The sequence below is a fragment of the Dicentrarchus labrax genome, unplaced genomic scaffold (genome assembly GCF_905237075.1).
Source record: "Dicentrarchus labrax unplaced genomic scaffold, dlabrax2021, whole genome shotgun sequence".
Taxonomy (NCBI): domain Eukaryota; kingdom Metazoa; phylum Chordata; class Actinopteri; family Moronidae; genus Dicentrarchus; species Dicentrarchus labrax.
Window position 1 is genome coordinate 15063050 of NW_026136701.1, and position 14212 is coordinate 15077261.

Here is a 14212-nt window from a genome sequence, read left to right on the forward strand (position 1 = left end):
TGGCCATCAGGACAGCTCTGAGAGGCCCTTCAACAGTCAGCCCCTACGGCATTCACTACACAAACTCCCAGCAGGCATGACCATTTCCAATGATAATGAATGAGAATGTCCAGCATGTGTCTATTCATTTATCAGACACACTCTGGTGGCTTCTAAAACCACAGAAATGTGTAGTGTGGCACAGCTTAAACCCTGGCTGCTGCAACTTATCTATATCTAGATGTATTGGCTCCCCAAGGTACGGGGCTAAAAGAGATCTTGGCTGCCACGCCCTATCAGACATGTCGTCATGTGCACAACGATAAAGGCCTTTGGTTTGGATAGAAATGCCGATGCAGCAGAGAGGGACTGGGGGTAGGGGGTTAAAAAAGAGGGGGAGGGAGATTGGGGGAGGGGGGGAACAGGCCTGTCAGCAGAAAGGCCTGTCCAACTAATGCCCTGCGCCGGGGCCCAAAATTACCTCCGACTCAATGATCCTATTCACAGCTTAGATGCCCCCCCTTACTGACATGCAACACAAAAACCCCGGCTAACCTCGCCGTAGTGCCAGAGTGCCTCTCTATTGTCTGCTCCATCACGTGATAACTCTAACTCAGACAGACACAAATAGTTAGAGAGAGATAGGGAGAGGCAGAGAGAGATACATTTAATTTGGAACATGGAATGCAGACTCCGTGACTGCACGGAGGCAAAGAAAATGTTCCACAATCTCAGCTTTTATGTCTGCCTGCCAAATGCACTGGCTGCAAGTGAGCAGGCTGAGAGTCCCTCTAATGTGCTGTAAATGTGACAAGACTGAAACCTCTCATGTGAGATCATCCCAATATACCATCACTCATTTTTTGGGGAAGTGAGGTCACTGACAGTTGAGAAATACTCCGCATAGGTGTTTCATCAGTAGCTGTTGATAAATGCAGACCCAGGCAAATACCCCAGTGCCCCCACCCCCCACCCTCCACCCAACCCTGGCAAATGGTACAACACCCCTGACAAAATGCATTATTCACAAATGAATGTGACCAGGTTTAGTAGAGTGGCCTATACTGGCAATGAGACAATGCAATATGAAGCAGAGGCTCCAACTGAATGTGCTGTGAGAGACATCCATGCCAGCACCATAAGATCCTGTTAAGCCCCAGTGGAGCTTGCACTTTGGTACCTCAATTCAAACTGCTGTGATATGAAATTCTAATCCAGTACAAAATTGGGAAGAACATGCCAAATTAAGGTCAGCGTACAGACTTTGTGCCCAACCACAAAAATATCCTTCATATTGCATATTCTGTAATTGCCCAATTATTGCACAAACTGCTAAAAGCACTATACACAAAAAAAATTTTTTTAAACTAAGATCACTGCTTGCTATGCGTAATTGTGATTGCACGTGTTATTTTCACTCTCTGTACTTTTTTTTCTAATGCTATTATTTTGAATGCATATTCTACAGCTTCAAGGCTGGTAAGTAAACAAACACCCGCGTGCTAACTTATTACATCCTATTCATCACAATTGTGGCCATTTCCTATTTCCGTGTTAGATGCTTAAAATGTGAGACCATTTTTTCAAGTGAGTCTTTCAGTGGAATTGTTGTAGAAGCTGCTCTCTGATCTGATGCAATCAATAAAGATGAAATTTAGAGTTTAATGAAAACTTACCATGTACATTTAAATTGTTAATTTAAAAACTACAATCAATTACATCACGAATAAGGTCAATAAATCTGGGGGTTGTGAAAGCATCATCAATCCTTTTTTAATAAAATAACTAGCACTGGTAGAAGGGCCGTCAAGGCACTTGAGGTGATGTTATGTTCCACTGCTGAATCAAGACACTTCTAAATATCCATTTATTTATAGAAGCTGTGATACAGAGATGAGACGAAGGTATATTTCTGTTTTCAGAAAATAGGGTATTCTTCAGAGAAAGTAAACTGTTTGTAGCTGAAGCTTGGATCTGGGAATGATGATACTGCCTTTTGCCAGACTAAGCCCTTGAAGGCGTTTTACTAATGCACTGCACTTCAAACGCGCAAAGCATTCCATGCATTTATAGCTGGGCCTAAAATATGTAAGGGATTTGCATGAAAAAAATATGCAGTGTTTGTACTCCGTTCAGTGTCTCTAGCAATTAAGAAAACTAAAGAGGAATTGCATCAGAGCATAAACACATTTTACAAGCAGCTGGTTCATTTTCCTAGCTTGATTGCAGTGACCGTTCCCCCAACACTTTGTGTATTTTATGCATATTGTTGAAACTATTTTCCTTCCTAAAACTGCTGCCTCAATTATAGGTTTATGAAGAGGCCCTCAAAAAACGTATTGATACTACCTTCCCTTATCATAAACATACACATTCACACTGAGAAATTTAAGTAGCATGGATGTCTGAGCAGCTGTAACCATATGAGCTTGCTAAACCTCAAACACTGACATTTTCAAGCTCCCTTAAATCTAGAAAACTGGCCCCTAGGAGAGAGAAACAATTTTCATCCATTGTTCTTTTCTTTTTACAATTAAATTTATATCACATTTGTCATTTGTTCTCAAAAGGGTACAGCAACTACGGTTCCCAACCATTGTATTTAAACGACAATTACAAGGTAAGCAGACCACCCACCAGGCCGAGAGTCACCTCCATTTCCTTAAAGAGTGCCAAAGATTTTCCGGTTCTCTGCTGTGTCTCAGCAATGATTAGCCTTAAGGAAACTACTATTACCCTCGTCACTGGCTGTCCCGTGCTTACACATCAACTACATGCTTAGTAAAGACCTGCTGAGTTCTGACTGAATGAAAAGCTAGTTGAACACAGTCGGCCACTGTGATCTTCCCAAACTGACATTCAGTAAGAGCTTCTTATTCCAGTGACAAAACAGGTTTCTCTGCGAAGAAAAAAAAAATGCATGATGACAATTCAGCTCCTTTGAATAAGTAATATTTGGCCTTTGAAAATTAGCAATCTCAATGGGTTACTAGTGAAGGGGAAGCACAGGGGGACATCACAATTATTCTCAGGCCTTTGTTGGGTAAATGAAATGATTCTGTGTTTTCCAGTACAATGACAGCCGAGCATTGTGTGGATTACTGTGTCACTGGAGCCAAGAGCTGATAAGGCTAAGCTACATCCTTCTGCAGTTATCAGCGCATAGCTACTGGGATTTTGTTCTGTGGGTTATTGAGACGAGTGGCTTGATACAGAGGCTTTAGTGGGGTATTAAACTGACCACATTACCAGGATGTCAAACTAACTCTTTATGATGTTTTTCAGACAACCTCTGTGAACCCTGTTAATGGTTACAGGTTGAGTACAGTATGAAAGCATCATCATTAATATGCTGGGAAATCAAACTGCTAAAATTATGAGATTTATAGATTGCCAGAAATTGTGCCTTCCAGTATGTTTTCACTGTCCTTGCTCCTTCAAGTTCAAAGGACAGTAACTGATACTTTTTTGCGATACTTACATATAATTACTGTAGGCTCTGATGGGAAGTGTTAGGTAAATGTGACAATATAATACCGATGTAGTCTCCTGTCTCTAAATCTCAAAGCCTACAGTCTACACGGCCCAGCTGGCAGAATCTCTAAGATGTAAATCAGAGCTCTATGAAATGAGGCGTTGAACTTCAGGATCGTAACAGCTATTCTTTGACCACATTCAGTCCCGTCATAAAAAAGGTCACAGGCTTTTAATTGCCCTCTATACCTTAATTTGCCTTATAACTGCTGGCATTGGTCACTTCGTTCAATCTACAAAAGGTTTTAATGATTAACGGAGGGAGGGAGAAAGGGATGGAGAACAAAAGCAGGTAGGGGTAAAATAAAGCAATCTGTGTGAGGTTGGAGGGCAGAGTCAGGTTGAGACACTGAAATTTCTTCTAGAAATCAGACGGTGAATAATAATCCATTGAAGGTGTCCAACATGCATCACTTTTTATTGTTTTTGTATTACAGAGGTCATTCTCTGGTGACCGTACACCGCAGTAATACACATTCTAGGGAATGCTACACTGCACTGTACATCCATCTCTGCTGTGCCATTGTGCTGTTCAAGTATTACCGTGTCTCTGGCATTTTCAGCTGGACGGAAAGTTAATTCACTATCTCTGAGGCTCATGTTGGGTGAGATATAACCATAAATATTAAAACATCCGATATTGATCACCGTCATTTATTATACTACCGCTGTGGTGAAAACAAAGACACACTTAAAAGAAAGAGCTCAAGTATTATGCACAGTCAGATTCACTCAGAAACCTGAATTAATTAAAGTAAGAAAAACCACATCCATTTCGGAACTTTTATTCATTGTTATATGTAATACCAGCTTGGAAGACAGCTTGAATGTAAGTGTTGAAAAGGGTAAGCACATATTTAAAAAAAAGGGCTGATGCGCTGGAGAAGGTTTCATTTTTTCTTAAATATATTTGGTGGTACAAGTTCATAAGAAGTCCAAGAGGAAAGAGGAAAGACAAGTACAAAAGGTAAAGCTTATCACTATGAAGCCCCATGCCTCTAGTTCTAAGCTGAGCTGATGTTTTCTGAAAAGGCTGATCACGAGGGCTGGGCACTAAAACTGCCTCGGTGCAACCTGTAATGTGACATTATTAGGTCCTTTTGATCTCAAAAGCACAGACTCAAAGCTATTTAGTTCCCCCCTTGATCATTTCTGTCAAAATACCATCATAAAAATCAAAGAGACAAAGAACGGTGACCAGCGATGAGGTAACCTCTGCTGGCATGTTCACTGAGTCTTGTAAGACTTTTTAATCACAGCAGCAGAGTGCGTCCTGCCTCAGATTTGTTGCTGAGAGAAGAAGCAGAAAATCTCCCTGCACAGAACTGTACCAGTCATTGTTCCACAGGGACAATCATCATTCAGGGCTTTTGGTCGAAAAACAGAATATGTGACTGATGCAATAATGTCAATGTCTCATTCTGCTTTCAGCAAGTGGAAAAATAATACGCTTAAAATCATGCACAGTTAGGCTACTGGCTCAAGCTTCACTGTCTCTAGCGGGAGTGAATATTATCTCTCAAACTATGCTATGGCTCAGCATTGGCACAGTATCCCTCCAATCTTAACTGAGTCAGGAGTGCATGTTTATGGAAATTATATCAACAATCTCTTAAAGGTTGTGCAATATGATAGTCACTTATTTTAGAAAGGGAGTAGAACTGTTATCACTGCAGAAAACACACTATTGGAGGCTCTGGAGTTGAAGATGGCTGGTGCCAGACAGAAATGCATCGGTTTGTGTGCAAATGACGCATGTTTAAGCAGAGGGTGTAAACGTATTGTATCAATCAAATTGTGACCACTGACTCCCTCTGTCACCAGTGGGGTGAACGAGTAACAGACATAAGCGTATACGTGTAAGTGTATTTAGCTACATTTTAATGTTCTGTCATTAGATTATACAGACAGAGAGCCGAGGAATGAATAATGCCACTTGAAGGCTTTGAGTTTAAGTTTCAACAATTTTGTTTATGCTTTTTTGAAAACTTGTTACCAGAGTTCTTTGTGAAGCACACAAACTTCTATCAAGCCAACAGCATGTAAATCTTTGATACTAAAAATAAAACGAAAGGCAATTTTTGTGATGAAAACTGCATAAATTCAATTATAAAGATAAAGAAGAAATTATATATTTCAAAAATTCAGATGGGACCTTTACCAGGACAAAATAAAATAAACAGTTCATTAAAACTTTGATTTGCACTGGACAAAAGGTATTGAAAATCAATGTTCCAGAAAATTAAGCCATTTCCAGAGATATCAACCACCGAGGAAGCTATCTGTACATTATCAAATTTGATCAAATTAACACAGTTGTACATTAGGATGCGATTACATTCTGTAAAATTGCCTAACATTCTATGTCATTACTTGGCATGGAATTAATTTAATGCTGAAAAGAGGCAGATCAAGCCATCGTAAATATAACCATCATGTGTGACGGGGGTAGGTGCCCTCCCTTGATATGCGACATGCCCCATATATAGATAGACGGCAGCACATGGTTAATACTAATCTCAAGTCTTCAAGTGCATCCTGTCTAGTAATGAATGTAACCATCTTGATCGGCCCACTGTATTCAAACATATTTAAACTTTCATTACACGGTGATGAATAAGCCACATGAATGACCAGCCAGAACAAACACAACGGCAAGGACACTGCATGATATTGCAGGCAATGTAACAGAGTAATACAATAATATTCCAATTTACATGCACTATTTCCCACTCTCTGCTTAAAGAGTCATATTCATATATTCAAAAATGGCTACGAGTCGAGGCCACCTATTACAATGGGTGTAAAGAAAAGCTATAGAGGGTATTATTTATTAGAATTATGAAGACAAAATTAAGTACAAGGTGAAATAGGAGGGCAATTTTAAGCAAAATAGTTTTTCAAGGTTTCTTGTTTTGTCTGGATGTCTCTAGTCTATCTTGATTGATACATCGTTGATGTTCTTTCTTTTTTTTTAAACTTTGCTGCACTTGTTAAGGTGACTTTTTCTTCCGAGTACTTTAAGACTGATGACTTTAGCAAACTTATGAAAACCTCCCACAATGTTTAACCTGAGGTGAGATCTAATCTGCCAAATAAACATAAACACTCAAGTAGATGGTCCACGACTGGATAAGAGTTGATATGCCTTTATGCAAATGAATTTTCAACCATTTTCTTAGCAATAATGACTCAATACTAATTAACAAGAAAGTGATAGCTAATGAAAAAGGCATGGTTTGTGCATCCTCTCTACCTTCATAGGGAATAACACTTGCGCCTGCTTTGCATAGCTCTGTTGTCAATCAAACCCATGCAAATGACTAGCTCAGGTAAAGACTGATGCGGTCCACTGCATCCAATTACAAACCTAACCACACACACAAACATGCCGTTTCTGTTCACCCCCCCCCTTTTTAACATGCACACATAGATGTGCACCCACACACACGCACACACAGTTTTCCTTTATCCTTCTGTGTGCTCACAACATACAGTACCAGTGCAATTTGAGCCAGATTCAAAAAGGGAGGGATTTTAGATAAAGCAGAGTGTCTGAAAAAAAAGAAAAAAGACATGGGATGTGATGTGATGCACTCACCTACAATATGAGATGTAAAATAAAATAAAAATGCATGGGGATCTGCCACCAGCTCTTGGGGCCATTATGTCATGTGTAGAAAAGTCACAAGTTCACGCTAAGTTTTTGAGAACAAAGCTAATGGAATTCCTGCTTCTCTGCTTTTTCTTTTGGAGACGTCAGGGCACGGGGAGAAACAAGGAGAAGGCATGTGAATCCTCTTTGGCTAGGAAACAAAGCGGCAGACAAAGGAAGATGAGGCTGACAGCCTCTGGAGAAGACTATTATACTGTAAGGTAGGGGCTGCTTCTGCATCTCTCGTAAAGTAAAGAAAAATGATTCACCGACTCATTTGCAAACACACACACACACACACACACACACACACACACACACACACACACACACACACACACACACACACACACACACACACACACACACACACACACACACACACACACACACACACACACACACACACACACACACACACACACACACACACACACCGTATATTCTGCCTGGCGCTTCCACCAACCTCTGTAAATTGTGTAGTAATGTACATTTATGTGCTAACCAGCTGAAATATTCCTAGAGGGATAGGATAGACATTTATTTTACATTTCAAAGAAAAAAATATTAAAGAAAGAGAAGGAGAACAAGGAAAAAACAGTTTTGTTGAGGCCATTAGGAAATTTAAATGCTTCTTTTTCAAGCTAAACAAAGCAAATGAGTCATCGAGGTGGGCAGACCATTACAGTCACAGCTACCAACCATTTTACTCATTTTACTCACTTGCCCTATGCCACACATCATGAGACACCTGAAAATCTCTATCTAAATCCCTTCATAAGAGCAAAACAAACCAACATATGTAAAAAGAAAAAAACCAACAACAACAACCCAAGGCTGTACAGTCACTGGGTTTAGAAACAAGACACCTCTGAAAGGTTGGGGAGGAGGGAAAATAGGTATAAAAAAAACAATGACAGAAAGTAAAAAGCCTCTTCAAAGAGAGGGATTAAGGCAGCTGCCAATACACAGGGTGTGCGCATTTACCATCGCACGTTTGAATCAATACGTGTCAAATTCCACTTGAAACACAATTAGCCTGTACTTAAAGAAAAAGATGAAAAATATACACAGAGAAGATTAAAGACAAGCGCAATGTTCTTCTCAAAAGCTTTTTACATTCAACACATATGCAGCCTTTCAGACGCATGACAGCTTGTTATGTGCTGTTTCAGCGAAGAAGGCAAACAGAGAGGAAAGCATGCATTTGTATGAATTTACAAACACTGTCTTAATGTGTCAGCTGAGCTTATCCCTTTGTACTGTGCTGGTTCCTGGAAGTATCAAGCTACAACGGAGAGGCCTAATGCATATTTGACCTGCTTGATCCCTCCCCACACATACTTTGTGATCAAAAATGGAGGGGGCAGGTTATGCTATGGATGGACGGTAGTATAACATCCATTAATGTCTGTCTCTCAAGGCTGAACGAATCATATTTTCAAATTGAGAGCACAAAGTTGCAGCAGACAAAGGGATCGGTTAAAAAGCTTTCTTTCAATAGCAGCCAGTTCGCAGACTTTGAGAACTTGCATTGTCCATCTGAGTCAGATGGAAAGTTGGTATGATGCGTGATACAGACATCTCATGCACAGTTCAGAACTGTTATTGATCCCCGTTACAGGGTTTTTTTGTGTCTGTAATGCAGAGGTTCAGCCTCTGACGCTCAATGCGGCACCAATTTGTAAGAGAGACACATCTTTCTATTGGGGCTGCTCACTTTCATATGCATGACTTCTTTTTTATTTCTGAGCAGAAGCAATTTAACACAATCCAACCTGACAAATTGACATACTGCATTGGAGTCTCGCCTTCACATAATGCAGCGTGAGCCGCATTAAAACTACACAAACTATTTGTCAATTCAAAAAAGTTTTCTTTTAAATGCCTGTAATAATGTCTTCGAATCTGCATTGCAGATTTTAACAGTTCATGCGGATAAAGGATTACCATGGTTTCCCTTATGTGAGCAAAATCAGTGTTAGACATTACAAACAGCAACGGATATAACGGTCCCTGAATTGTAACAGTCACCAATGCAACATCAGGTGTGAACAATTAGTCTTGGCATCGGTCCAGCACAAGGAAGTGTCTCCTCTAACATGTATTATCTGTGTTAAGGGACCAGTAGAGCATTACCATGTGGGGAGCATGGCTGTGTGACTGGACTCTGTGAGAGGAGAGCCCTCTTACTCCCATGTAATCAGCTGAACTGAGTGGGTTGAGAGAAGGATCTGTGCAGCTGTGCTTTATTACAGACACAATGAGTCCCAGATTAGGGGAACTGGAAGGAGGGGGGGGGTAGAGGATCACGAGGGAGGAGGAAGGGAGGGTGAAAATGATGCCAAACACATCTGTCCTCAGTTTGTCTGCAGCTATAACACCAAACCACAAGCATGGCCATGTACAAATCTGTCTCCGCTTGGAAATGCCGCCTGCGGAAATGTTTGCAGACCTTGGGTTTTTAACACGAGGACTCGTGGGAATAGTGTGTCGCTTCGCAGTGATAGCAATGTTCGTCAGGGTCACACTAACAAGCAGGTGGCACAAACATGCGAATTACTGTGGACGGCTTCTGGTGCTGTGTGGTGGTCTCTGTGTGCACCCCAAGGAAAGGATCAGTTTAGTTTTAAAAGTGAATGTCATGCTGTTTTTCTGCTGTTAAAATGTCACGGAAACAGCCTGATGTGTCATTATGCAGTGTAATTGTTGTCCAATTATACAATGCTTTCAGGCCTGGCAGTTCTGAAGTGGGCTTTCAAACTTCACAAATGCAAGCGATCATAGTGCCTCCACCTGAGTCACCCTAACCGACCCAGAGAGAGAGAGAGAGAGAGAGAGAGAGAGAGAGAGAGAGAGAGAGAGAGAGAGAGAGAGAGAGAGAGAGAGAGAGAGAGAGACTATGTTTGGTTCGGTGCCGTCCTATCATTCTGCTTCAGAGGAACCTCTCAGGCAAACAAAATGTGCAGGTTCACAGCGTGTTATGCCAACAGAGGCCAGATTCACCAGAAAGACATCCCACTAGTATTAGAGCTTACTGGAAAGCCTTTCTATCCCCCTTAGAAAAAGCTTAAGGAGTGATTAAACATCAAACCGCACTGTTGCACCATAATCCACCACCCAATTCCTGATATGCCTCCGTGTTTGTCTTGCTTTCTTCCTTAGCATAAACGTCAGTAAAGACAAGCTGATTCCAAACACAGTTCCTACAATAAGAAGCTGTGTTTGAAAAGTGGCAGTAAGAATTTGTTAAACAGTGGAGAATTTCCTTTGTTAAAGTTTAATTACTAACATGTAACAAAAATAATTCCCCCCTGGGATTATTAAAGTATTTCTGATTCTGATGTAAATCTACAACATTTACAACTAACTTAATGAGGAAAAGTAATCTTGGTTTTGATGGTCCCTCATAACTGAGCAAAGGCAAAAGTTCTGGGAATTTGAAGTTGGCAACAACTGGCCTTCAGGCACATGACACAGGCAGGGAGGGCGCAGCACTACTTCTTTGTTGGTCAAGTTGAAGGGTTAAATTGTTCCAGGTGGGGTCCTATTTTCTTTAAAACTCCTCTGCTAGGCCTGCAGGTATAAGAATAGCAATTCCCTAGACTGGAATTGATCCTATTTTTTAAAAGCGCGTGAACAGACCAACAGGAATGATGGGGGCCGCATCACTCGGTCTGTGGCTGGTTTTATTACTTACAGGGCTTCTCATCTAAGGCTGTTCTCCCCACTTATCCACATACCTCTGATTCACTGGAGTGGGCACAGGAATTATGTTTTTTTTTCTTTTTTCTTTTTTCCTGGCTTAATCTTATTACTTTCATTGGCTGATAAAAACCTGTGCTAAAAGTGAGCTTATTATTTATTGTTTTGAACAGAGTCTCTCTGTGCCAGGTGTTTGAGCATGCTCAGATGGATGCAGGGATTTAAACAAGCAGCCCAGGGGTGGTAATAATAATAATAACCTTTTATTTTTGTTCATATCTTCTATGGTCAGGTATGGCACAGCTGCTTATTAACCAATATGATCTCCTCTGCTACTCTATTTCCTCTAGGACCACACCGGACAGATTCAGCAATATACATGGACACTCAAGATGTACGGCCTAATAACTCACATTATATGAATTCAATAACACATGTCCATAGCCCTGCATGGTTGTTGATGGGAGCAGTAAAACAAACTTTAATATCCCAGTGTGTTAGAACTGTTAATGATCAGTGCTGAGGGCAGTTAGGCTGTAACTCACTGTCCACGGCCACCTCACTGCCAATGCAGACAGTAATTCTCATGCTAACACTATATGCGAACATTGAAGAGATGGTCCCTCCACAGCACCCATAAATAACATCCATCTGACGTTTTTACAAGCTTGCCAGCTCCGTGACGTCAACAGTGAACTTGCAGATTCCTAAAACTCACCACATTGTCTGATTCACCACCCCCAATTGTTTTCTCATGAAAGCATGACACGGACCACTTTTGAAGGTTATTCATCAGCATGTGATTTGGCAACTGAGGGCAAATAATTAGTTAGCTGAGGTAGGGCTTTGGCAAGGCTGATGAGTACAGCAAAATATGGCAAACATGGCATGCTATGAGATCACAGACTGCAGGCCAGCTGTGTCTGTTGATGCTGTAAAACCCCTTTCAAGCCCCTTCAACATATGGTTTGAATCAAGTACATCAGAGTCATACTGAGTTTTAAAAACATGCAATGGTTCCATGAATTTGCAAACGCTGGTTTAATTAAAAAACTGAAAAACACATCATAAAATGCATCTCGGCATCTAGAAATGCTGACACTGCGAACACATATTTCCAAAGCACAATTCAGAAGAAAAAAAAATACTTGGCTAACTGTTTCAGTGTAATACAGCAACTGTTTCAAATTAAAGTCTAAACAGCATTTGACAGTGAGGTTCACTGTAGCTTCATGGTCCTATGCATTTAAAATCAGGGATTTGACTATAAAATGTGGTGCTAAAGTATCCACGCACATTTTGCCAGCTCTAAAAATACAGGTGGGAAATATTCAAGAAATCAAACTGGTTTAAATTAAATACAGCTACCACAACCCATTTTCAACTCCCCCACTACACCACCTCATGTTCAGATGTAGACACACATTAACCAACATCTACCAGTCACGCGTAAGTAAAACTTAACTGTATGTTGAGTTTATGGAGTTTGAAGGCCATCCTTTCTTCAAATGCATTATTCTGTTATAAAGTACATCTTTATACTAAGCAAAGTCAACTTAAAAGCAGAGGAAAGGTGTGAAAACATAAAATACTGAATACTGAGAGCCATTAAGTCCAGCTGTGCAACTTCCATTAGTGAAGTGTCAAACAGTGTGCTGTTATATTCATTAACCCGGCACACAAAGGCAGAGGAAACCCGGTTTTCACTCTCTGGTTAAAGCAAACACAGAAAAATGGTAACTAAATGTTAACTTGCTTTTCTTGGGAGCATGAATTAGTCACTGATTTCAGATCACTATCCCTTTGACACTCAAAACCAGCTATACAAATACTGAACACAGGTTCAACACATACCTAATCCAAATCCATCATGTGCAGGAGTGTAGTAGTAGGGTCAGCTCTGTCTGTCTGGTCTGTAAACCATATACAACATCTTGCTTTATGTCCTATTATGTGCTGTACAGGATTGTCCCATTTCCACATCAGTTAAAATGGCTGAGGGTTGTAGACAATCAGTTGTTACTAAGAGTTATTCCCTTTGTGGCTGACATAAAAAGAAGTCACCACAATGTGATATGGTTATAGTAACTAGAGGTTTATAGTAACACTATAGTTGTATGATAACCAGTCCCCAACACTCCCACATCCAAGTCAGAAAACTTAACCCATTTACACTGGTGACAAACAGTATTTTTTTAATGGCTTTTTTTTTTTTTTTTTTGCCATGAAACATGAAACTTCTATGACCAGAAATGGTCAGTTGATATGCTTAGATACAGTCTGGGAAAGGGCGTTGTCCATGAACCTCAGCGTGTTGCTCCATCTTGTGTTACACATCCCCCCCATCCTTTGTGCACAGGGACAATAACAGCATTGGGAGAGGGGGGGTTCTACAGGGCTGACGGGGGGGGGGGATCTTGTTACCTTCCCAACCACTGCCATAACAACATATGGAGGAAGCTCAGTTACATGACAACAGGTCCATCTTCCTGGATTTCACTCTATGCTGTTTAGACAGCCTCAAGACACCGATTGCTCAGTAAGTAAACGCAAACACAGAAAGACAAACGTAGTGTGGAGACAAAACAGAAATTTTACCTGTTCAGAAAAACATAATGTCCACTTTAAGACAAGTGTCACATTAGCTTCAGTCACTACATTGTGTGCAAACTTACAAACATCAACACAAACCTACTCAAAATAAACTGTGTGTAGAGGACAATAATTGTACCATCCCTCTCTTTTGTATACTAATTTACATAATGTGGGTGTAGAGGGGTCAAAGATCATCCCCATCACAAATCCCTCTGAGTGAGGACTCACAATGGGCAGGAGCTGAATGCTTTTAGCCTTGCGGCAAAGGGGAGACTGGCTCCTCCCTTGGTGCTGCATTTCTCCATCACTATACCCGCACCTCTGCTACATCCCGTTATTCAATGAGTTTACCGTTTGAAAGGAATCTTACAGCCTGCACTGTAACCCAAAGCAGTTTGCATATCAGTTTTCAACTGAGCGTAAGGAGAGCTGCGGAGAAGAGGTGAGGAGACAGTAAGGCAGGAAAAAAAGCCTTGTGAAACAAAGAAAGAGGAGGGGGCAAACGCAGAGCTCTACTAGTAGCTGTTTTATTGTATCCTGGTCCATGGCAGAAACTGTGGGGCTTCTTTCAGTTGTCACATTAAAAAGAGCCATCCGTCAGAAACAGAGCTCAGTGTAGTCCACGCAGACTGGCGGAGAGGGGACATTTTCCACTGCAATGGCCAACACTCCTAAACCCGGCTAGTGTAAATAAGATTTCCTTTGACACTCATTATGACCAGCATACAAACAAGGCCATAACAT

The 14212-nt window shown here is 40.9% G+C and overlaps 1 protein-coding gene across 1 annotated transcript in view; it reads right to left on the bottom strand.

Annotated features, from left to right (window-relative positions):
* cdh2 (cadherin 2, type 1, N-cadherin (neuronal)) overlaps positions 1-14212 on the bottom strand; it is a 59650-nt gene that overhangs the window by 26675 nt on the left and 18763 nt on the right. The window lies entirely within an intron of this gene.